The sequence below is a fragment of the Urocitellus parryii genome, unplaced genomic scaffold (genome assembly GCF_045843805.1).
Source record: "Urocitellus parryii isolate mUroPar1 unplaced genomic scaffold, mUroPar1.hap1 Scaffold_37, whole genome shotgun sequence".
In the NCBI taxonomy this organism is placed as follows: Eukaryota; Metazoa; Chordata; class Mammalia; order Rodentia; family Sciuridae; genus Urocitellus; species Urocitellus parryii.
The window spans coordinates 10,544,472-10,567,985 of record NW_027553327.1 but is presented as its reverse complement, the minus strand read 5'-3'; the positions used below and the strand labels follow the sequence as shown (position 1 = coordinate 10,567,985).

General features: G+C 35.5%; 1 pseudogene; it reads right to left on the bottom strand.

Moving 5' to 3' along the window:
- Positions 1–13,353: 13,353 nt before the first annotated feature.
- Positions 13,354–15,300, bottom strand: LOC144252133 (protein spire homolog 1 pseudogene; annotated as a pseudogene).
- Between the last annotated feature and the right edge of the window lie 8,214 nt (positions 15,301–23,514).

Here is a 23,514-nt window from a genome sequence, read left to right as displayed (position 1 = left end):
CATTTATGGTTTTCTCTTGATATCAGTTTATACTAGCAGCAATGAGCAAATCCAGTGTCTGGATACTGATACTGATATTGATACTGTTCTTCAGTAAAATCAATGAGGTATTCTTGGAGAAATGGTTGATTCTAGGTTTGAGACATGGACTATAAAAGATAAAACTGAAGTACTGCCAAAAATAAGAGCTAACAAAACAAAGGGCATGGGGTTATAGGAGCCAAGTAAAAGAATTTCCATTGGCCAAAGCTGGAAGCATGTGAGAAATAAAAATAATAATGGAATTTAAGTATAACACAATAAATACAAAAATAATGGAAATAAATATTCCACAAAGAAATCTAAATAAGTTATGTAGATACTCTCAAGAAAATGGTGTCCTTTTTAAATGTGAGCTACTCATAGTGACTTCCTGTCAAAGAGTACAGTTTAGAAAGGAGAGGGAAATGTTAATTTACAATTTTAAAAAAATGAGGAACCATATCTCAGAGAATCAAGGTTAACATTACTAGTGACTAACACATGTTAACACATGTGCATACAACCTCATTGAGAATGGTGCTTTTCTTTTTTGATAAATATAGTCTAATTATGAGAAAAACATGAGAGAAATGCAAATTAGGAATGTTCTGCAGAACAGTCAATACTCAAACTTTCAAAATTATTAAAATCAAGGAAGTCTGAGAAACTGTCAAAGGGTAGGGAAGCCTAGGGTTCATAATAGTTACATGTAATGCATCCTGTATGGAAATCTAAAGCACCAAAAAGGCATTATGCAAAAACAGTGGAAATATAAATATGTCTGAACTTAGTTAAGAACCATGTTATCAATATTATGTAATTGTTTGGAACAAATACACCATAATGCACAATGTCAATACTAGAGAAATGAGGGCAAGGGATATATAGGAACTCTGTATTTCAAATTATAAGAGGATACATATTGTTGTAAAATAGAAGGTTATTTAAAATTTATCATTTATTATCATATTAAAATTTTAACATTGAAGCCTAATTGGAATCTTTTATTTAAATAAAGTCACTTCATGTTCTTTATTCAAGAAAATTAATTTGATATCTCAGCAGCTTCTACAGAACTGAGTTGTGGTTGGAACCAAGAATAGAGAGCAGATTAAGATTTTCTAAAACCCTAGTGGAGGGATTTTAAAATCCGTCCAAGAAACTAAGCATATTAAGCCACTCAAATGAATGCAGTTGGCCATCCCATACCCATAGATTCTGCACTCATAAATTTCACTGCCAATAAAAATGTTTGAAAAAATATTGCATTTGTTCTTAATATGTATAGATTTTTTTCTCATGATTATTCCCTAAATAGTACAGTGTAATTACTGATGTAGCCTTGTCTAATCTTTTTCAAGTACCATAATAAATTTTAATTGCATTTAAATGTACATTAAATTTACAGTTGGATTGCATGCCTGTAATAATTTTTTAAATACAAAAAAAACCTTAAAAATGTATCATATAAAAGAAATATTACTAAGATTTTTATTGATTGGAAAATTTACCCATATATCTGGATTTCTAAGAATATCTTCCAAAGAGCCAACGCAATTGTTTGCTATTGAAAAGGCTAGCACATACTGTTAAATCAGTTAATTATTCTGAATAAATAAATTTAGTTAAATACTGCTATTCATCTAACAGTACTAAAAGACATCAAGATTAATCTATAATAAAATTAAATACATATGCCAGAAAATGACATAGTATATATCCAAGAAAAATTTAAATTATATTTTATGAGTTGATAATTGCAAATCTTCCTAAAACTCAAAAGGGAAACATTTATACATACTAAATCTTACTCACAAGGGATCCTACTATCTCTGTTTTTAAATGAGGTCCTCTTGATCATCTGAAATAGGAAATTGGGCATAGCTATGCCATAATCATTGCAGTCTGTAATTACAAAAGGGAGAAAAGAATATAGTTTTCAGTTCAATTACTTCTCTAGAAACTCCAAGGTGCAATCAGTCAAAAGAAGTAGAGTGTTAATAATTGAATTAATAGTGCTCAGTGAAAATGGAGTTCAACAAGATTGGCAGCTTAGAAGAGTTTAATTTAGACATGAGTCAATTGTCACAGGGTTGAAAAAGAGCATATTTGTGACACTGAACTGTACTAAATCCTCATTATCCTGTAATAGCTGAAATGAGTTCAGGAAAAGAAATTTATATATATGTAAAAATACAATTCACCACAATAATTGAACCTCCTTTTACTTATTGCAGACTTATATACTAATTACAATATTGACTAGACTCAGGCTTTGAGAATTTTTTGTTCAATTTCATGTATTCTGGATTACATTCTGGAATATTCTGAAAAGCATCCATCAAATGTTTGGTTATTTATGTATTTATACCTAAGCAGTTTAATTATTAATAACTTTTTATTACTAAATATTTGTCATATTAGTCCCTTTAGAACTATTGTTAATAAATTCACTTACTTCTGTCAACAAAATTAGAACTATGAGGCTAATGAGAGGATGTTATGAGATAGCTTCAAGAAAAACTTTATTTTTTAGATTATATATTAAAAGTAAAATTTTTTTAAAAAAGGTCTGCAGATGTATCAGTTGCTTTCAATTAGAAAAATGTCAAACACCAGGATAGTCATCTTTCTTTGGAAGAAATCCAAGACAGAATGATATTTAAAAGTAATATTCTTTGATATGGATTAAGTTTTTCTTAGAAATGTAGAAGGTGTAAGAATGTGACAAAACTTTTCTGGTATATTTCCACAGGTTTTCCAATGTTCAACAGAGTTACAGATCATTTTTAAACCTCAATTCTAACTACAAAACGAAATCTCTGTTCAATAAGTTTATCAGAAAAGTGTCACCTGATTTGATATCTCTGCTGAAGTTTAAAATAACTTGTGAAATTAATAAAATTTAGCATGTGTGACGGGAAAGTGCTGAATTCTACTAGAAATACTGACCTCCAAGCCACTAAGACTGAAAAGGTATGATAACCCCAGGATTTCCCGTCACTGAAGCCATGTGAATTAAGTCAGATTCTTTAATGCTTTGGATTTTGTTAAGAAACAGTAATTATACCATAATATATGAATTGAATGATCTGTTCTTTCAATTACTTCGTATAATAGTTTCAACTAATACAATTTCAGAATATTTTCTATGAATCCCCATTAAGAGGTTTAATTTCACAAAGGGGAATTCAGACATGTGTCCACAGTTATCTGCTTGGGGCAGAACACAAAAGCTTGCAATATTGCAACTAATAATAAGAATTGTCTTCCTATTTCCATTCACTGCAAACTACTTGGGTAGCCTAGTTATGCAAGCAATGGACACATTCCAATGTTCACACTGGAGCACCAGCAAAATGACCATTTTCTCCTTAGTAACACAGGGAAGAGGTATGGTTCTGCAGTAAAGATTGTCTAGCATGTGTGAGACCCTGGGTTGAATCCTCAGCCCCAGAAGGAGAAAAGAGATAGAGGGAATAACACATATTGTATGATCATATCAAACCTCCTATATATATTCACTATTAATTTCTAATTTGGAATTTCCCTTTTACATGGTGCTAAATAATATCTTTGCTCTTTTAATTATCTCTGTTCATCATCTTTATCTTGTGTTTAAGTTTTTGTTCTTTATATATATGTAATCCCAAAAAAAACTGTGATGGTGAGACAGTAGTTTTAATAATAGAAACAATGTGTTTGGAAATATTTTTGATATTTAAAATTAGTATTAATCTCTTGTAGTTTTTAAAATACAAACATTCTATACCTCCTATTCTTGCAATAAATTAAAAAATATTCTTCAATCACTAGAACTCATAGTAAATAAATGTATATTTAGAAAAACAGTTGATATGTTTAAATGCATAGTATACATCCTTATTTTTTGCTAAAAATGTTTGCTTTTAATGAAAGAAATTGAGATGAAAACCTTACTTAGAAGATATACAATTACTAATTTAGTGAACATAAGAAATAGTACATACCTAGGTCAAGAAAGAAATGAAAAGAATTAGGAAAGAAAACCATAGTAAAAGTGACTCTAGATCTTTAAAAACATTGTTTAATTTTCTTGCTACAGCTAGAGAGAGAATAGAAGAATCAGCCTTATACTGAGAAAATATTGAAATAAGGATGGTGTATCACAGTGATTCAGGTACATTCTCTGAAAAAACACTGTCTGAGTTTGAAATCCATTTCTGCCACTTACCTCTGTGATATTTGTTGTTTTATGTAGCATTCTGCATTTCAACTTTCTTATCTATAAAATAATTATAATACCCCATAGAGCTATTGTGAAAAAGAAAAATATATAAGGCAGGTAATATGATAACAGTGCTTATCATATCACAAGTCTTCAAAAAAAGAGCTGCTATTATTTCTATTATTATTATTATTATTATTATTACTATTTGTGTGTATGTAATGCTGGGGATCAAAACCAGGTTTTTGCCCACGCTGGGTGAGTGCTCTAACACTGAATTACACCTTAAGCTCACTCTCATTGTTTTTCATGAGTTTTTGCCAATTTAATTTTTAAATTCCTTATGCTAATAATATAAGGAAAAGCACAAATAAGAAAATACATAAAAATTAGAAACTATGTAACTATTATATAAGTACTCAACCTTCCTGCATTGAAAAACTTCTATACAAAAGCTACATTTTCACATTTCTAGATAATTAGATTACAATAATTAGATGCAGTAGCTGAAGACTTGAATGAGTGGTACAACATGGTGACTATCCTCAAAAATATTGTATTGTATACCCAAAATTCACTGAGAGTAGATATTAAATGCTCTCCCTACACACACAAAAGTAACTGTGAGGTAGTAGATATACTAATTAGCTTAATTCTAAACATTTCACAGTGTATAGGTATATATCAAAACACCATGTTGTGTGCAATAAATGTATAGGGGTTTTATTTATCAATTACACTGAGTGATTGGATATCAGTTATACCCAGCTGGGTCAAAAGAATTGACTTGCAAATCACTGCACACGAAAATGTGAAATGGATAGATTTGTATTCTATTATCATATTCTTATCTTTATGAGATCAGAGGCAGCATTAAGAGGAAAAGAGCACAATGGCTAGAGCTTTCTATTGTAGCAACACAGATGTGTTTGTGAAGGTTACTACTCAGACACTCTTGTGATGTTTCACTACCAACTTGCTTGCAATAAATCACTTTCTGGTAGAAATACCTACATTAGTGTCTATGTTCTCTATCTCTCTTGAAAGACATGGCCCCAAAAAATGCCAGAAGCAGAATGGATATAGTTACTCTCATAAACAGCAAATCTACTCAGTAATACCTCATAAATATGTGAAATATTATATCTTAATCAAAAATAAAATAAAATTTATTAAAAAATGAAAAAAATCTGGTTTGGATGCCATCTCTGTTTTCTTGATGAAAGACAAATCTTCAGGATTTTACATGGACAAAAATAGATGAACAATCTAATAAAATCCTCTTGGACATGTGACAAAATATTTTCTTATAAAATAGTGTCATTCAATAGATGAATGGATAAAGAAAATGTGATATATATATTTTCCCCGCAGTGGAATATGACTCAGGTTTAAAAAAGAATGAAATTATGCATTTGCCAGTAAATGGATGGAGTTGAAGAATATCATGCTAAGCAAAGTAAGCTTAAAAAAAAGTAACCAAAGTAACCAATCCCCCAAAAACGAAACGCCATTTTTGTTCTCTAATATGTGGATGCTAAATCAAAATAAGGGGGATGGGCACTAGGAAAGAATAGAGTTACTTTAGATTAGGTAGAGGAAGTGAAGGGAGAGGAGGGAAGGGAATCTGGGTATAGGAAGGATAGTAGAATGAAACAGACATTATTACTTTATGTAATAATATATATATTATTACATGTAATAACATATATATAAATATATACATATATAATTATATATATGATTGCATGACCAATGTGATTGTACAACATGTACAATCAGAAAAATAAGAAATTATACACCATCTATGTATGATATATCAAAATGAATAAATGCTTTCTACTGTCATGTATAACTAATTAAAACAAATTAAGTGATTTGTAAAAATAAATGAAACAAATTTAAAACAAAGCACAACATAAAAACGTTCATGCATGGGGAAATGTATTTATTTGGAATTATTATAATGGAGGGTGCAGATATTTTACCAACTTATAGACCTGAGTCAGTTCATGGACACAGTGCATTTAGAATGAAAAGGGAACAAACTTTATTTGAGGAAGGACATTTTAACATTGCCAGATATATGATAATGTTTATTTGTAGTGACTTGCTAAAGAGAATATGCGTATCAGTGAAAAGAAAATACTCAATTTAGAGGGATTTTGATTTATATACATTAAGTTGATATTAATTTGGGGGTTATAGAAAATTCTTGTGGTTTGGCAAAAGATGAATGGCATTTTGGTTTAGAGAACCTAAGTAGATTATCATGAAAATAAATGATGATACCCAGATTACAGATAGTTTCCTGATATGATTTCTTAATTGGACCAAATTAATGTGGTTAATGTCATTTTTTCTATATTGATTCATATTGTTTATACAAAATATTGAGTTTCATCATGGCATACTTTCATATACATAAAAATGCAATATGGTAAATTTCATTCCTCAATAGCTCCATCATAGAACCCTACTTCTCCCTGATCTCCTTCCTCTACCCTAGCATAGTACCTATATTTTTTTTCTCAACGTTCCACATATGAAAGACAACATATAATTTTTTAAAAATTCTTTTACTCTAAAATATGGTTTCTAGTTTCATCTATTTTCCTGAAAATGACATAATTTTTTTCTTCTTTGTGGCTGAATAAACCTCCATTGTGTGTATATACATTTTCTTCATCCATTCATATGTTCATGGACAGTAAGTCTGATTCTTACCACTTAGATATTGTGAGTTGTGCTGCAAAGAACCTGGGTATGCATATACGTCTAAAGTATGCTGACCTTAATTTTTGTTTTGATAAATTCTAAAAAGTGGTACAGCTGGATCATATCATTGTTCTATTTTTAGATTTTTAATGTAACTGAATGTTGATTTTTACATGATTGTACATTCCCACCAACAGAGCAAAAGTTATTTTCTCTATCCTTGCTAATATTATTATTTACATTCTTGATGATTGCCATTCCAACTGAAGTAAGATGGAAATTAAGTGTAGTTTTGATTTGAATTCCCTTGAGAGTTAAAGAGTTGAATATTTTTTCACATAACTATTGGTCATTTGTATTTCTTTTGAGAAGTTTTCATTGAGTTTATTTGTCCATTTTTTATTGATTAGGTTACTTGTTTTTATAGTGATTTTTTTAGTTCTTTTTATATATTCTGGATATTGATTCTATATTAAAAGAGTATTTGGCATAGATTTTTCTCCCATCTGTACTTTGGCTTTTGACTCTTTGGTTTCCTTTATTGTGCAGATTTAAAATTCTATGCTATGCCATTCATTAATTATTGCTCATATTTCACAAGATGTAGGGTTCCTATTCAGGAAATATTTACCTCTGCCTATATGTTAAGAGTTTTTCCTATTTTTTCTTCTAACAGATGCAACAGTTAACAGTTTTTAGTAATATACACAGGTAGGTTTTTGATCCACTTTGAGTTTACTTTTCTATAGAGTGAGAGATAAGAGATATAGTTTTATTCTACAAACACTAAACTGATTTTCTTAGCAACAGTTTTTAAAGAAGCTGCCTCTTCCCCAAAACATATTTGTGGTATCTTTGTCAAGAATCAGGATGAGTTTGTTTTTGAGTCTTCTATTCTGTTACATTGTTTTACATGTCTGTTTTCGTGCATAGTACTTAGTATGCTGTTTTGATGCTATAACAATATAATTTGAAATTGTGTACTGTGATGCTGTTAGCATTCCTCTTTTGCTCTGGATTATTTTGACTGTCCTGGGTCTTTCTTTCTTTCATGTGAATTTTAAGATGGTCTTCTTCCAGTTTTATGAAGATTTTAATTGGTATTTGATGGGTTTACATATAATTTGAAAATGGTCATTTTAACTATTTTAATTCTTCCTATCCATGAAGAGAAAGTTCTTTCCATTTTCCAAAGTCATATTAATTTTTCTATAATTTCCATTGTAGAGGAGTTTCACCTTTATGGTCAGATTTAATTATTTTAAGCAATTGTGAATAGAATTAATTTCCTAATTTCTTTTTTAGCTGAATAATTAGTGATATATAGAAAAGTTAGTTATTTTTTTGTTTATTTTGAATCTTCTTGTTTTTCTCAATTTATCAGTTTAGTAGTGTTCTGCTAGAAACTTGAGGGTCTTCTAAGTATATCTGCATATAGTGATAATTTGATATATTCTTATTTGTAAACTCCTATTTCCTTTTCTTGATTCATTGTTCTGGATAAAATTTCAAGCCCTATATTTAATATGAGTGGTAAGAGTGGATATCCTTGCCTTGATCCTAATTTTAGAGGAAATTCTTTCAGCTTTTCCAATTCACTATGATATTGACTTTGGGTTTGTCATATGTAGCTTTCATTATGTTGAAGTAGGTCCTTTTATTCTAGTTTCTTCAGGGTTTTTATATGAAGGGGTGTAGAATTTTCTTAGATTTTTCTGCATCTACTGACATGATTGTGTAGCTTTGTCCTTGATTCTATTTATGTGGTATATTAAATTTATTGATTTACATCTGTTAAATAATGTTCGCATCCTTGAAAACTAATCAACTTAATTATATACATAATGTTTTTAATGTGTTCTTGAATTGATTTTCTAATAGTGTATTGAAAATTTTTTCATCTTTGTTTATCAAAGATATTGTTATAGAGTTTTCTTTCCTTGAACTGTCATTATCCAGTTTTAGTATCAGAGTGATATAGGCTTCATAGAATGAGTTTAGAACGATTATTTGCTTTCAATTTTATGGGATAATTTTAGGAGTGTTGGTATTAGTTAGTCTTCAAATATACAATAAAATTAAGTATGAATCAATCTGATCCTGAAATTTTCTTTACTGGAAAGATTTTTATTATTGCTTCAATCATTTGATATTAGTCTGTTTAGGTTTTCTAAATCTTCTAGGTTCAAGTGAGCCTAGATATAGATACATTTCTTCTAAATTTTCCAATTTATTTAAATGTATGTTTTCAAAACAATCCCTGGTGATCCTTTGCATTTCAGTTGTGTCTGCTGTAACATCTGCTGTAACAAAAATAATTATTTTATTCTTCAATTTTATTAGTTTGGAATTTCTTTGCCTTTCTTTTGATTAGTTTTATGAAGAGTTTATCAATCTCAACAACTTTTTTTGTTGGTCTTTGTATTATTCTTTACTCTCTATTTTGTTAATTTCAGTTCTACTGTTTATTATTTCTTTCTTTCTCCTGTTTTTAGAGTGAGCTTGTTCATATTTCTTAAGGGATTTGAGATGGGTCATTAAGTTTACCATTTGAGAAATCTGTTTCTTTTTTTTATGTAGACACTCATAGCTATATTCTTCCTTCTTAGCACTTCTTTAACTGTATCACAGATTCTAGTATATTTTGGCTCTATTTTCATTTAATTCTAAGAATTTTTAAGTTTAACCCTTAATTTCTTCAATGACCCACTCATTATTAAAAGTGTACTGTATAATTTTCATGTATTTGAACAGTTTGTATTGGTTTCTAATTTCATAACATTGTGAATGTATGGACTAAAATGTGATCTATTTTTGAGAAAGTTCCATGAGATGTCTAAACAAAAGTGTATTTGATTGTTGTTGGATAGATATTTGGTAGATTTCTGTTAAATTCAATTTATCTGGGGCTGAGGCTGTAGCTCAGTGGTAGAGCGTTTACCTTGCACACGTGAGGCCCTGTATTGGATCCCCAGCACCATATAAAAATAAATAAATAAATAAAAAGAAGATATTGTGTCCATGTACAACTAATTTTTTTTAAGTTCAGTTTATCTATAGTAAAGTGTAAATCCAATGTATCTTTCTTGATTTTTTTGTTTGGGTGATCTGTCAGTGAGTTAGATATATTGAAGTCCCCCATTTTTTTTTTCATGGTATGAGTTCATGTATTAATCACATAATTTCTTTAACATAAGATTATTTTTAAGACTCGTTTATATAACAACCTCTGGTTTAATTTGAAAGACGTGACTTGAAATCTAGTGAGATCGTTAGGTCAATGCACATGTATGTCATTTACCTGACTTAATTTTTACTGGCTGGGGAGAGTTAATTCCCACTGTCCACTGGATGAATGACTTAAATATTAATAAATACACTACAGTATTTACAAGCATTCTCACATACTCTGACACTGACTGGAAAGTCAAGCCACAGGAGGGAAGATTTCCTGACAACGTGACCCCATGGCAAATGGGACAAAAGGAAGCAGCACTCAGGGATGAGAGGAGGATGAGACGAGGGTGACCGTTCAGATGTGCACAGTGTTCAAAACTCGCTGGATGACACTGAGGCCAGCATGCTTCTTGTTGGCGTGGAAGTCAGAGGGGCCCACTGGGCAGTCAGGACAGAGGAAGGTGCAGAGGGAGGGCATGCCAGGAGACTAGGGGTAAGAGTCAGCCTGAGGAAGTTACCTCCTGCAGCCTGCAGGGGGCGGCACACATCCCAGGGCTAATTCAGAATCCTTCTTGGCAGCCCAGGCGATGCCTATTGGTTTTGGTGGTTTCAACCACATGCCATCCATCTGACCTCTGTGCACTTGGCCAAACCCATCCCTGCTGCTGAAGAATCTACACCCTCACAGCCTGCTAAGGGGTGACCGTGATGCCCAGTCATCCCATATGAGGAAGTGAAGGGACAAGGGGTTTAACCAGGTCACTGCTTTGTGAACACGAGTAAAATCCTCGTCCTGGGCTTTGTTTCTTGTGTTGCACACACAGTAACTAGTCACCGCCCTGCATGCGAGTGCACACCAAAGCAGGTGGCCTCACCTAACTGTCTGGGATGTGAAGTTCAGAGTCTCTTGGAAAATTGCATAAGCAAGCTTCCCTGGCGTGATTTCTAAAGCTCTTTAAAAAAAGACTTGAATATGGCTGAAGCAGCCAGCAGCATATTCTGGGGACCCGCTTTCACAAGCAGCACAGACCAACTGTTAACATGTATTATTTAGTCAACTGTTAAAGTTTATTTCATAAGTATCAGTAATTTAAAGCCATTTACTAAATTGTAAATTTCAATCCTTTAAAAACTACTACCAGAGCAGTTCTGAGGTATTACTGTTAACTTAATATGGAAATGTGGCTAGAAATGTGACTGCCGTGCCCGAAGCTCCCTAGGCTGTTGGGGTGTGACCACAGACACGATCTACAGCTTTCAGGAAATTACTGTGCACGTGCATTAAGTGACTTTCTGAACGTTAATGCTGATTTGGTTGGCTGGTCACTTCTAAGCATACCAAAATAATAAAGGCTGGCCCACAGAAGGGCCCCTGGAACTGGGAAACTGCCCTCCAGGCCTCCTTCATCTGAAACCCAGCTAACACTCAAGTTATCTACCAGGAAATCAGTGCAAAAAGCATCCAAAAATCTTGCCTATCAGCAGGTTAATTTTCATATAATTTTAAAAGAGCTAGACATTTTTCTTTCAAAATTCATTTATAAAAATAAATTTCAGTTTGAGACCTTAGTGCTGCGCCCCTCCCCTGACTCAGGCAATGGCAAGGCCCTACTGAGGTGGATGGCGCAAGGCGTCCATCCTCTGGAGGAGCGCAGTATGTTTCTGGGAATGGGCTGATTTGTTTTTATATTCCTTTAATAAGTATAGTTGTGATTTCTCATATGACCATTAAGTATGAAGGAAAAATCATGACTTTCCCAATTAATGCAACTACTTCTAAAGCATAGATCTGTTTGCTCTAAATGCAATGATTCAGCTGTGGAGTGTAAATTGTTAATGTCTAAAGAAAAACTCCCTGTATTCCTGTCAAGGAAGTTTTTGAGAAATTAAATTAAAATCTAGAGAAGAAAAATTAATGTTAAGAAGATAGATTAGTGCTTAGTACTGGGCAACTTGTTCTTGTTCCTGTGCACAATGGTTTGTGCTCTTACTTTTGTTTGATGAAAAGTAATAACAAATCAACCACTTGCTGTAACCATGGCACTGGTTCCAGTCAGTAAGTCAAGAAAAAATAGTCAAGGTATAGGCCAATAGTTTGGGACATTTGTAACTATTATTAAAAGTTAACTAAGCAGAAACAGCTCAAAACAAAACTCGAACTGAAAGTACAAATGCTTGCTTATGCATAAGCCAAGATACATTCTTCTATTCTAATTGTAGCTAGGTAATATTTTGTTTCTTTGAATAATGATTCCTGTTTTGTAACCACAATATACTGTGAGCCTGCCAAAATGAAAAGTATATATGATCAACTTCACAAGTAAAGATTGGGATCAACACCTTCACTTTGGTGTCTGTGTTGTTTCTCCACCCCCTCTTTCGCCGACTCCTCACCATCCGTTCGTCTCCTGAGACCCCCTGTTGGAGCTGGTCTCCGACACCTTAGGTACCAAATTGTAGCTTAATTTAGTCATGATGGCTGCACTATAAAGTCATGAAAAATGCAGCTGAAAATGCTGAGCCCCAGCTCCTCCTCCCGGCACCCTCTGTGGTCACAGCCACTCTAGGGCTGACCAAATACCCTCAGCTGCTTGAGAACAGTTTAGCCTTCCTCTGTCCTGAAACTCCCACAGAACTGTCATTCTCAGATCCTCATGATGACACCCAGTAACTGAAATACCCTCGTGATGGGGAAGGAGGCCTGTCACAGGCTCAGCAACACCGATGCAGGCACCAAGACAACATGGCCATCTCGAGGCCCCGCTCCCTCAGATGCTCTGCACTACAGTGCCGGCACAAACCTGAACCTTGGAACAATGACGATTTCAGTCAGCTGGTCGGCATCAGCAAGTCCCTCAGGTGTTGTGCTGAGACGATGGACAGCCTGGCCCGCCATCACCAGGCACCCTGGACAGGCACACTGTCAGGTGGAACTGCCAACGTGCCTTCCTGCGCACAGCCCTGCTGCCATCGACATCTCTGTTGGACTGACTACTTGCGGGAGCAGCTTCTGCCTCAGCCAGGATCACTGGAGGGGCGGCAAGGAACTGGACTCAGCAAGGTTCCAGCCACCACATCCACACACACAAAGCAAATTCCAGAGTACTGTCCTCTCAGGGCCAACGAGCAGGTGGCTGGCCTTTCCTATTACCAGTCGAGGAAACTCAGGGTAGAGCCTGTGGGACAAGGTGATGCAGCAGGATTCTGGTCCACTTCAAACTTAAGCCTGTTTAGTCAAACCACGGAAAGGAGCGGCCTGGTCAGCATCCTCGGACATGGCTGCCCCAACTCTGCACACTGAAGCCAGTGGAAGGCACGGCTCAGATCTCACTGATAGTCCTCTCTGAAGGACAGTACTCCGAGGGGCCAGGAGAGGACACATAGAAGGACTGTGTTTTCCTTTTTAACCGGGCTCTTTTGTTGGCCAGCACCAGGCTGCGCAGGCTGGAGCTGACGATTTCCGAGATGAACTTCTTGCAGTCCACGCACACCTCCATGGTGCTCCAGTCCTCCATGAGCTCCTTGGGAGACTTTGAGGAGAACCTGGCGATGCTGCGCAGTGGCCACTGGTGGCTTGCTGGGGGCTTTTCTGACCTGGTAGTACTGTCCCCTCTTTGTAAGGTGGAAGGTCCCAGAGAAAAGATGGGTAGAGTGGAGTATGGCTTGGAGGGCAGCCGCATCTTTTTGCAGCACTGTGAGCACACGGGCCTCTTACAGAACTGGCAGGTGTAAGACCAGGTGAAGAAGGAAAACCTCCGGGTTCGGCAACGTAAGCAGAGCTTTCCTTTCTTCAGGGCAGTGTAGATGTCCTTGTACTGCTGGTACTTCTCCAGCTCTGCCTTCACCAGCACCTGGTGGATGTGCATCACCTCTTCCACCGTCAGAGCGAGGCATTCCACGGGGAAGCAGAACTCCTCCAGGGAGCGGGAGCTCTGCCGGGTCAGGGGCAGGAACTGCCTCACATTGGTGGGCGTCTCCTTCTCGGTGGAGTGCCGTCGCTGGGGCGGCTGCCGCCGCTCGGGCTGAGGGGTGGACGACATGGGCAGGAACTCTTGGGGCTTCTTCCTCTCGCACGTGGCCTCCAGCGCTGGGTTCTCGAGGAAGGAGGGAGACGCGCTGCTGTCGCTGGACGACCTGGGCAGAGTCTCCTCCTCCGAATCAGAGCTGTCCAGCTCGGCCAGCATGGGGGCCTTGAGGAGCTTCTTGCGCTGTGCAGGTGCTTGCTGGGCAGCAGGGGTCCCCCCAATCTCTGTCTGCGATGTCAGGCCTCCATTCAGCATAGATGGCTCCCCAACATTCTTTGGAGATTCTGGGGTAGTCACATCCAATCGGCTCCGTCTAATCTCCTCTGGGGACACATTCGCAGCTTTCTTTCTCCTTTAATTTCTTCTAATATTCTTTCATGCAGGCTCCGAGGCCGTGGTGGGGTTGGTTTCAGTTTTCTGGCTGAAGCGGGGTTTAAAGGAGGTCTTGACCTGATGAAGTCCAGGATGATCTCATGAGCGCTCTTCTTTAACCGAGGAGGAATGTCACCATTCACCATCACTTTCCGCAGGGTGTACCTTCTGCACCGGATGTCATCCATCAGCATCTCATAGGGGGTCAGCTGGTACTCGATGGGCAGTGGGTTGTACTGCCGCTCCTGGACCTTCTTAAGTTTTACCCCATTTCGCAAATCCCTCATCACCTGGACCCAGAATCGGGCCCAGTCAGCGTTTTTCAGCTCATCTAGGTCTGTGCTGGAGTCATCACTCTTCTCCATTTCTTGAATCTTCTTAAGATTCTCCTTTGCACTCTTGATTTTAGTCAGGAACGTGTGGAGCTCCATGGTGTCTGCGAACAGTGCGCGACACACTGCCTCATAATGATTTGGTGCCTCTGACTCGGCTGGGAGAAGAGCAGCACACAGCTTCATGACGTCTCGGTAGGAGCGAATGGCAGAGAGGGCCCTCTTCTCATCTTCCTCCTCCTCCAGGCCCTCGTCTGCAGCCTCGTAGCCCGCGTCCTTGCTGCCATCGGCCTCCACCGTGTTGGCCATCCGGTCGATGAGCTGCTCCAGGGGAGGGCTTAGCTCCCGTTCCTCATTCTCCTTCCAGTGCTTTATAGATAATAATTCCCAAGGACTGGATAACCTCTGTTTCTGTACAACGTGAATTTCCCATTTTACCCGCGGCCGCCGGGCCCTCGTCTCCGGGCGCCAGCGTGACGACGGGGTCCCTGCAGACGCGGACCTGTGCGGCCTAGCGGCGCGGGCCGGCGGGGGGCCCGCAGCGAGCCGCAGCACTGGTAGCACACGGCCCACGCCTGCTCCTCGTTGATGGGTTGCCCGTAGAGCCGCAGGATCTCCTCCAGGCTCAGCGCCTCCGGCGGGCCCGCGGCGGCTGCGGGCTCGGCCGGGCCCTAGCAGCCAGCCGCCTGCGCCACCCCGTGGAGGGCGCCGCGCCGCTGCCGCGTCCGCTCAGCTCCGCGCGCCTCCGCCCGAGCCGCGCCCCACCGGCCGCGCGCGCCGCCTAGGCGCGGGACCCGAGGGCCGGGCGGCGTGGGCGAGCGAGGCGGCCCGCGCCGCTGCGGCTCCGAGAGGCGGGTCGGCCGCCCCCCAATTTTATTATAAAGAACTTTATCAGTACAATTGAGGTTAACTTTATATCATGTAACATTAGTTTTATAAAATGAGATGCACCAATATTTGTGCCAGTATTATTTATAATCCTACTATTTTCTTATTAAATTCTTCCCTTCATCTTCTTTGTCTCTTTGGACTAGTTTTGGTTTAGAGTGTGCTTTGACATGTGTTAGAGTGATTGTGCCTGCTTGTTTTTGGATTGTGTTTGCATCAAATATCATTTTTCATCCTTTCACTTTCAGTCTGTGAATGTCTTTGCCTGTGAGGCGTGTTGCTTGAAGACAATATAAAATTTATTTTTAAATACAGTAGGGCAGTCTGTATCTTTTAATTGAATAATTAAGATGATTTGCATTCTCTTTCATTATAAATATGTATAAATATGCATAGCTATATATTAACTTCTTCTTGTTCTTGTTTTTCATTTCTAAGTCTTGATTTATTTCTAATTCCCATTTGTCTGTGGACAATTCTAATGAGATTTCTTCTTTTCCATGCCCTCTTGGTTGTGTGTAGGATTTCTTTTATATCCTTCTGCAATGATAATTTAGTGGTCATGAATTCATTTTGTTCCCATTTATCATAGCAAGTTTTTATTCTCTAATCCTGAAGTATAGCTTTTCTGAATATAGGGACCTTGGTTGGCAGTTGTTTTCTTTCAGGACTTGAAATACAGTCTAAGCCCTCCTGACCCTTGATATTTTGCTTAGATATCTGCTGTTATTCTGATTTGACTTTATAATTGATTTATTATGTGTCTTTTGCAACTTGTATTCTTTGTACTTGACTTCTGACACTTTAACTGTAATACATTTTGGAGAGGTTCTTTTTTTAATCCTATCTTTTGGGGTTATAAATGCCTCTAGTCTATGAATGTCCATCTTCTTCCTGAGGTTTAGGGAATTTTATATTTACAGAATATCTTATGTCATTGACCTATACCTCTTATACTTCCTCAAGACCTACAATTCTTAAGTTAGTCTCTTATTGTTGTCCAAGGGTTCTTGTATATTCTAGTAAGAGCTTTGTATTTTTTTTATTTTATTGCTATGAATTTCCCAGTCTTGAAATTCTGTCTTCTATTTTTTAAAATTTATTGGTGAGACTTTAAAAAATACTTATTTTTTAGATATAGGTGAACATAATGTCTTTATTTTACTTTATACTGTGCTGAGGATCAAACCCAGTGCCTTGTGCATGCTAGGTGAGCGTTCTACCTCTGAGCCCTATTGGTGAGATGTTTAACTGGGTTTTGAAATGTGCTCCCCCCCCCCAGGATTTCTCTTTGATTCTTATTCAATATAGCTATCTCTTTATTGAATTTCTCATTCATATCCTGTACAGTCTTCCTTCATTCACTCAGTTGTCTGTTTGTGTCCTAGCACCCCTGGGACCCGGGTTCAATCCTCAGCACCACATAAAAATAAATGCATTGTATTGTGTCCATCTACACCTAAAATTAAATACATGTTTAAAAAGAAAAAAAAGAAAAAAAAGAAAGTGATGCAGCACAAGATAAGTGACATTTTGGACTTAGAGGTAATTAATACCAAAGGTTAGCATGTGTTTCCAATATATCTTTAATCTTTAAAACTACATAAGTTGAATAGGTCCAAGAACAAGACAAGACTTCTCAGCTGGTCCAGGTTATAAGGCATATCCTACCACTTGAGCCATATGAGCCAATACACAGATTCCCCTCTCATATTTCCCTATTATTTTATACAAAGTAAGTATTTATAGAATCTTTGTAGTTTAGTCTTACAATGTAGGGCATTAATGTGGTACTGAATGAGATAAAGAATTAGTGTTATCTCTAAGAAGCAGAAACTCCCATGGAAAAGAAAATGTGGACACACACAGCTAATGCTTTAGAATTTTAACACAAAATTAAACAAGAGAATATTTTTGGGGAAAGAAGCATCAAACACTCACAATCCTCTGAAATTTCATTATTCCTCAGAGAGACATGCTAAGCTGGATATAACCAGGATTCTAGTGAAAGGGACATCTCACTTTCATTGATGAACATATTTATAGAAACACAAATCAGGGAATTTTTTTTAATGTCTTCTGTAATCTTCTGCCAAAAGCAAATCAGAAAGAAAGATTTGAATAGAAATATTTTAATTTGTAAGTGATAAAAACAGTTACAGGAAAGATTGATTTAAAGTATATATTTTATGATCATTTTCAACTGTTGATATAGATTCATTAGCTTCTACCAGTTATTGGTTTTGAGGGGTTCCTAAGGTCACTAATTGCTTAACTTTTATAGTCTGCCATAGGTACAGGCTGATCTTGCTCTGACATCAACAAAAATCTGTTCAATGATGAACATGTGATTATAGTAGGAAAAAAATACTTGGTCTAAATAATGAAATACATGAAAAAGCAATGCAGATGGAAGCTCCAACAAGATCTTCTGAATTCTAGTCTACTGCTTACACAGTTTGGAACCACTCATTATGTTACTAATTTCCCACAGTCATGGATGGTCACAATGACTATAATGATACTTAAAAAAAGTAACGTTAAAAATTAAAGTCTACTAGACTATAACTTTTATCATTTATCTAAAGAAAATTTTCTGCACCTTCCATGGTCAAAGAGGAAAGCTGGAGAATTTACTTTCCATCAAGTTGCTGATCCGTTTCCTATTGAAATAATACCATCATGGAAACTCAAAGTTTGTCTCTGCTAATAGAAGAATTAGACCAACTTAATAGAAAGGAGAGTATTCACTTTGGCTCAGGAATATTCCACATACCTGAAACCATAACAACTTTGTTCATAGGACTATTCTATATGCACAGAGGTGACAAAGAATTCCACTCATGAATGAATCACTGTGTGTATGTGTGTGTAGTGATTTACTATCTCTTCTACAGAACCTGCTTTGCTGCTATGAGACACAAGAATTCTTATACTTGTGCTAAAGTCCATAGGTTCACAGTGTTTTCCAAGATTGTTCCAGTGATATTCCAATATCGCTACTTTGAGAACCAGACAAAAATTCAAGTCATTCATATGTGCCTCCAACCTTCCACATCATTCACATCTGCCTCTAACCATCCATTTTCAATATGCACACTATTTCATTGAGGGACTGTTAATGAAAACAAAAAATTTAACTTTAGTATCATTGAGCTGTCTAAACCTTGAATTTTGCTTTCTCTTTTCCATTTGTGTGTATATACAAACACACACACACACACACACACACACACACACACACACACACCTAATGAGGCAATAGAAATAGATGTGAGTTGAAGGACAGATGCCAACGCAAGAGATATGGTTGACATGGGCATCCTGGATTCTTTATTTGTAATATACTTGCACAATCTGAATGTACTGAGAGGTCAGCTTAGACTTAATGTAACACTGACATTAAGACAGCCCCATTTCTGATCTCATTCTAGGTTTTAACCACCTGTACTTTTTCTTAAAATTTCGTAAAAAAATAAACTTTAAAAAGATAAATTAGAGAAAGCAGTACTTTGTCTACTAAACTCTCTATATTAGCTATATAACATTAAAATTGACTCCAAATTCCTTAAAAGAGTCAACAATGGCGCTATCACAGTTGATTCCATCTTCTCTAATTTCCTACCTCCCTTATTTTAAATAGCTGCTGTCCAACCCTATTGCCTTATTTGCTGTTCTCTTGGGATATTTGAAGGGAAATTGTATTTTCATTTTAGACTGGCCTTGTAAATTTCATAAGCTGTTTTATGCCTAATTTCACAAAGATAGTTTAGAAGTATACTGTGAGGAATTTGAAAACCAGCTAGAAATGCGGAGAATGTGCAGATTGTACATGAACATTCTGTTGAATACATTTGCCTAAGTGTGAAATTTAACATTTATAATGATTTTTTTTCATGCTTGAAAATTCACAGATTTAACACCCATCTATAATTAGGAAATTGCTTTTTTTTCTTTTAAGTATTTTTTGTATCTCATTATAGTGTCCTATGATTTCATGTCACCTGATACCATGCATTCAACTTAAAATAGATACTGTGTAATGCATAATCAATAAAAATTTAGTATATACTCCAAGAACTTAGAAAACACCGAAGATAGGGCTCTTAGATCATGTTAATTTAGTTGTCAACTATTTGGTCAGTCTGCTATATAGATTATGTGTCAACAACAGGACCATCATGCAATATAGCAAATAACAAATTAGATATTTAAAAAATCAACCTAAAAATGCATGAGTTATAAATAATTCATTTTGTATTCTTATACTGGATTTATTACAAGCAACTTTTGGAGATCTAAAAATGTATGGAATGCTAAGTGTCTAGAAAAAATAATCAGGAGAAAAATTAATTTGCTAAAGTAGGGAAATGAATTAATTTGCTTTGCTTTGGAAATCCTGAGACAGTTGGAATAGTTCAGAAGGATTAAAAAAGAAAGTTAAAAAATGCTTATGAATTAACATATCTTTGACACTAATATGTTGTTTTTAATGATTCACTGGATAATAATAGCAAATTATAGTAAAATCTAATGAAAATAATGCCCTACTAGATAAGAAATGCCTCCTTTGAGCAGAGAGTCCAGATGTTTTTGAAAATATCTTACACTACTGTGTGAAGGGGTAGTGGGTAAAAGATGTTTTGTCATATAAATTAGTAAGAAATTCTTTTAGGCAATATCACAACAGATGTGTATTTGAGTTTTGATGGTAGCTACCAGCTGTGCTTCTCCACAATCACCAGAAATCATGTGCATGTATCATCCAGGGATAATATGGAATGAATGAAATTGGCAAAAAACTTCTTAGATATACCAGTAGAAACATTCCCTTTTTCTTTTCTTGGAAGATGCCAAGTCTCTTGCTCAAATGTGTGATATTTTTACATAAACAAATGTGATTACAATGATTTTGAGTTTATTGCATAAATTCAAAGCATATAAATATATTAATAAAATCAAGTTTTATCTATTGATCCATTTTTTTTGTTATTTAGCATGTTTATAAGCAGAAAAGTGTTTTAACATGTTAGAGGTTATTTCTCAGATGACATAAGGCATAATAAAAATTTCCTTCGGGAGTCCTCAGTGTACCTCGAAAAATCTGGCAATCTAGGAAACTCATTTTTCTAGGTATAAAATATGGGTCTAGATTACTTTTGTTCATGCAATATTTAGTACTTCCAGAAACATTTGTTGAAAAGAGTATATTTTTTGTTTAATTATCTTTGCTTATTTCCCATTTGCATGGGTCTATTTCTTATGGACCATTATGTATTTGTCTAGATCTGACAACATAAAAACATTAAGTCTTCCTATACATGAACATGAATATGTCTCTGCTTACACATTCTTTAATTTTTTCATCAGTTTTATAATTTTCCTAATATAGATTTTTATGTACTTTGTCAAATTTTTAACTAAGTATTTTAGTGCTAATGAAAGTGGTATTGTGTTTTAAATTTTGAATATGTATTTTTCATTGTTGATATGTAGAAAATCAATTGATTTTTATGTTAATAGCTTATGAAACTTTGCTGTTATAATTTCATACTAGCTCCAAGAGTTTTATTGTTGTCTTTGTTATTGATTCTTTGAAATTTTCCTCAGAAACGTATTATATTCAAAGGAGGATAATTCATTTTTTTCTTCAAATCAATATACATTTTCTTTTTGAATAGCACTAGATAGGACTTTCAGCATGATGAGGAAGTTTGTCTTGTTCTCAATCTTAGGGAGAAAGTATGTAATTTCTAATCATTAATATAATATGAACTATAGATTTTTGTTAAGTGTTCTTTAACAAGTTGAGAAAATTCATCCTTTAATTCTAGTTTCCGGATAGATTTTTCCATGAATATGTGTTGGATTCTATCAAATTATTGTGCATCCATTTGTATGGCCATATGTTTTTTTTGTTTTCCTTAGCCCATTGAAGATGCAACTTGCACCAATTGATGAATTTTCAAGGTTGCACTAGTTTTGTTTTAGCCAGTTTTTGTTGCCATCACATAGTACTATAAATTGATATCTAATAAAGAACAGGAATTTATTACTTACTGTTTTGGAGGCTTTAAAGTTGAATATCAAGGCACAAAGAGTGTCTAGTGAAGACACTGGTTCTGTTTAACAGATTATCCTTTCTAGCTATATCCTCAAATAGTGTAGGAGGCAGGACAGCTCTCTGGAAACTCTTTAATAGGGACACTGATATCATTCCCGAAGGTTCTGTCCTTGCGATCTAAATCCTCCTAACAGCCCCAACTTTTAATATAACAATGGTGCTTTCAAAATGAATTTAGGGAGTACATGAACGTTCTAATTATTAAATCTGAATGGATGGGATAGATTTTGCCTGATTATGATGTTCCATTATTTTTAAACAGTTTTGGATTCTTTTTGGCAGTATTTTTCAAGGGCTTTTGCATCTGTGTTCATGAGAGATACTGTTTTATATTTTTACTAAGACATCTATTTCTGACTTTGGATAATACTGGCTTCATAGAATTAGTTGAGATGAATGCAATCCGTTTCTAATTCTAGAAGAGATTATAAAAGCTTTATTTAATTTCTTGCCTAAGTGTCTAGTAGAACTAATTAATGAAATCAATTTGGGCTCAGTGATCTTGTTTTGAAGGATTACTATTAATTATTGATTCAATTTCTTTAATAGATAAAAACATGTTCTGATTTTCTATTTCTTCTTGACTATGTTTGAGAAAATTATCTCCTTCAAGAAATTGGTTCAATTCATCTAAATTAAAAACATTTGGCCATAGAGTTGTTCATAATATTCTTTTGTTGTTGTTGTTCTAATTTGTTATACAAAACAGTAGAATGCATTTTGATACATCATATGAAAATGGACCATAACTTCTCATTCTTCTGACTGTACATGATGTAGAATCATACCAATCATGTAGTCATATATCTACATAGGGTAATGATGTCCAATACATTTTGCTGTCCTTATTACACCTATACTACCTCCCCTACATTCACTCACCTCTGCCTAATCAAAGTACTTCTATTTTTCCCTAGTCCTCATATTGTGAATTAGCATTCCCATATCAGAGAAAACATTCATCTTTTTTTTGTTTTGTTTTGGGGGGATTATCTTATTTTTCTTTTAGCATATTCTCCAGCTCCATCCATTTACTGGAAAATGCCATAATTTTATTCTTCTGTAAGTCTTAGTAATATTTCATTGTGTATATATATATAACCTTTTCTTCATCCATTCATCTTGTTGAAGGACACCTAAATTGATTCCATAGTTTGGCTATTGTGAATTGAGAACTGCTATAAACATTGACGTAGCTGCATCAAGAAAGTATGCTGATTTTTAAGTCCTTTAGGTATAAACTCCAGAATGAGATAGCTGGGTCAAAAGTGGGTCCATTCCAAATTTTCTAAGGAATCTCCGTATTGCTTTCCATAGTGGTTGCACCAACTTGCAGTCCCACCAGCAATGTTTGAGTGTACCTTTTTTCCCCACATTCTTGTCAACAATTATTGTTGTTTGTAGTCTTCATAATTGCCATTCTGACAGTAGTGAGCTAAAATCTTTGAGTAGTTCTGATTTGCATTTCTCTAATTGCTAGAGATGCTAAATATTTTTTTCATATATATGGCAACAGATAGTATTTCTTCTTCTGTGAAGTGTCTGCTGAGTTCCTTAGCCCATTTCCATTGGATTATTGGTTGTTTTGGTGTTAAGTTTTTTTGAGTACTTTATATATCCTGAAGATTAATACTCTAGCTGAGGTGGAGG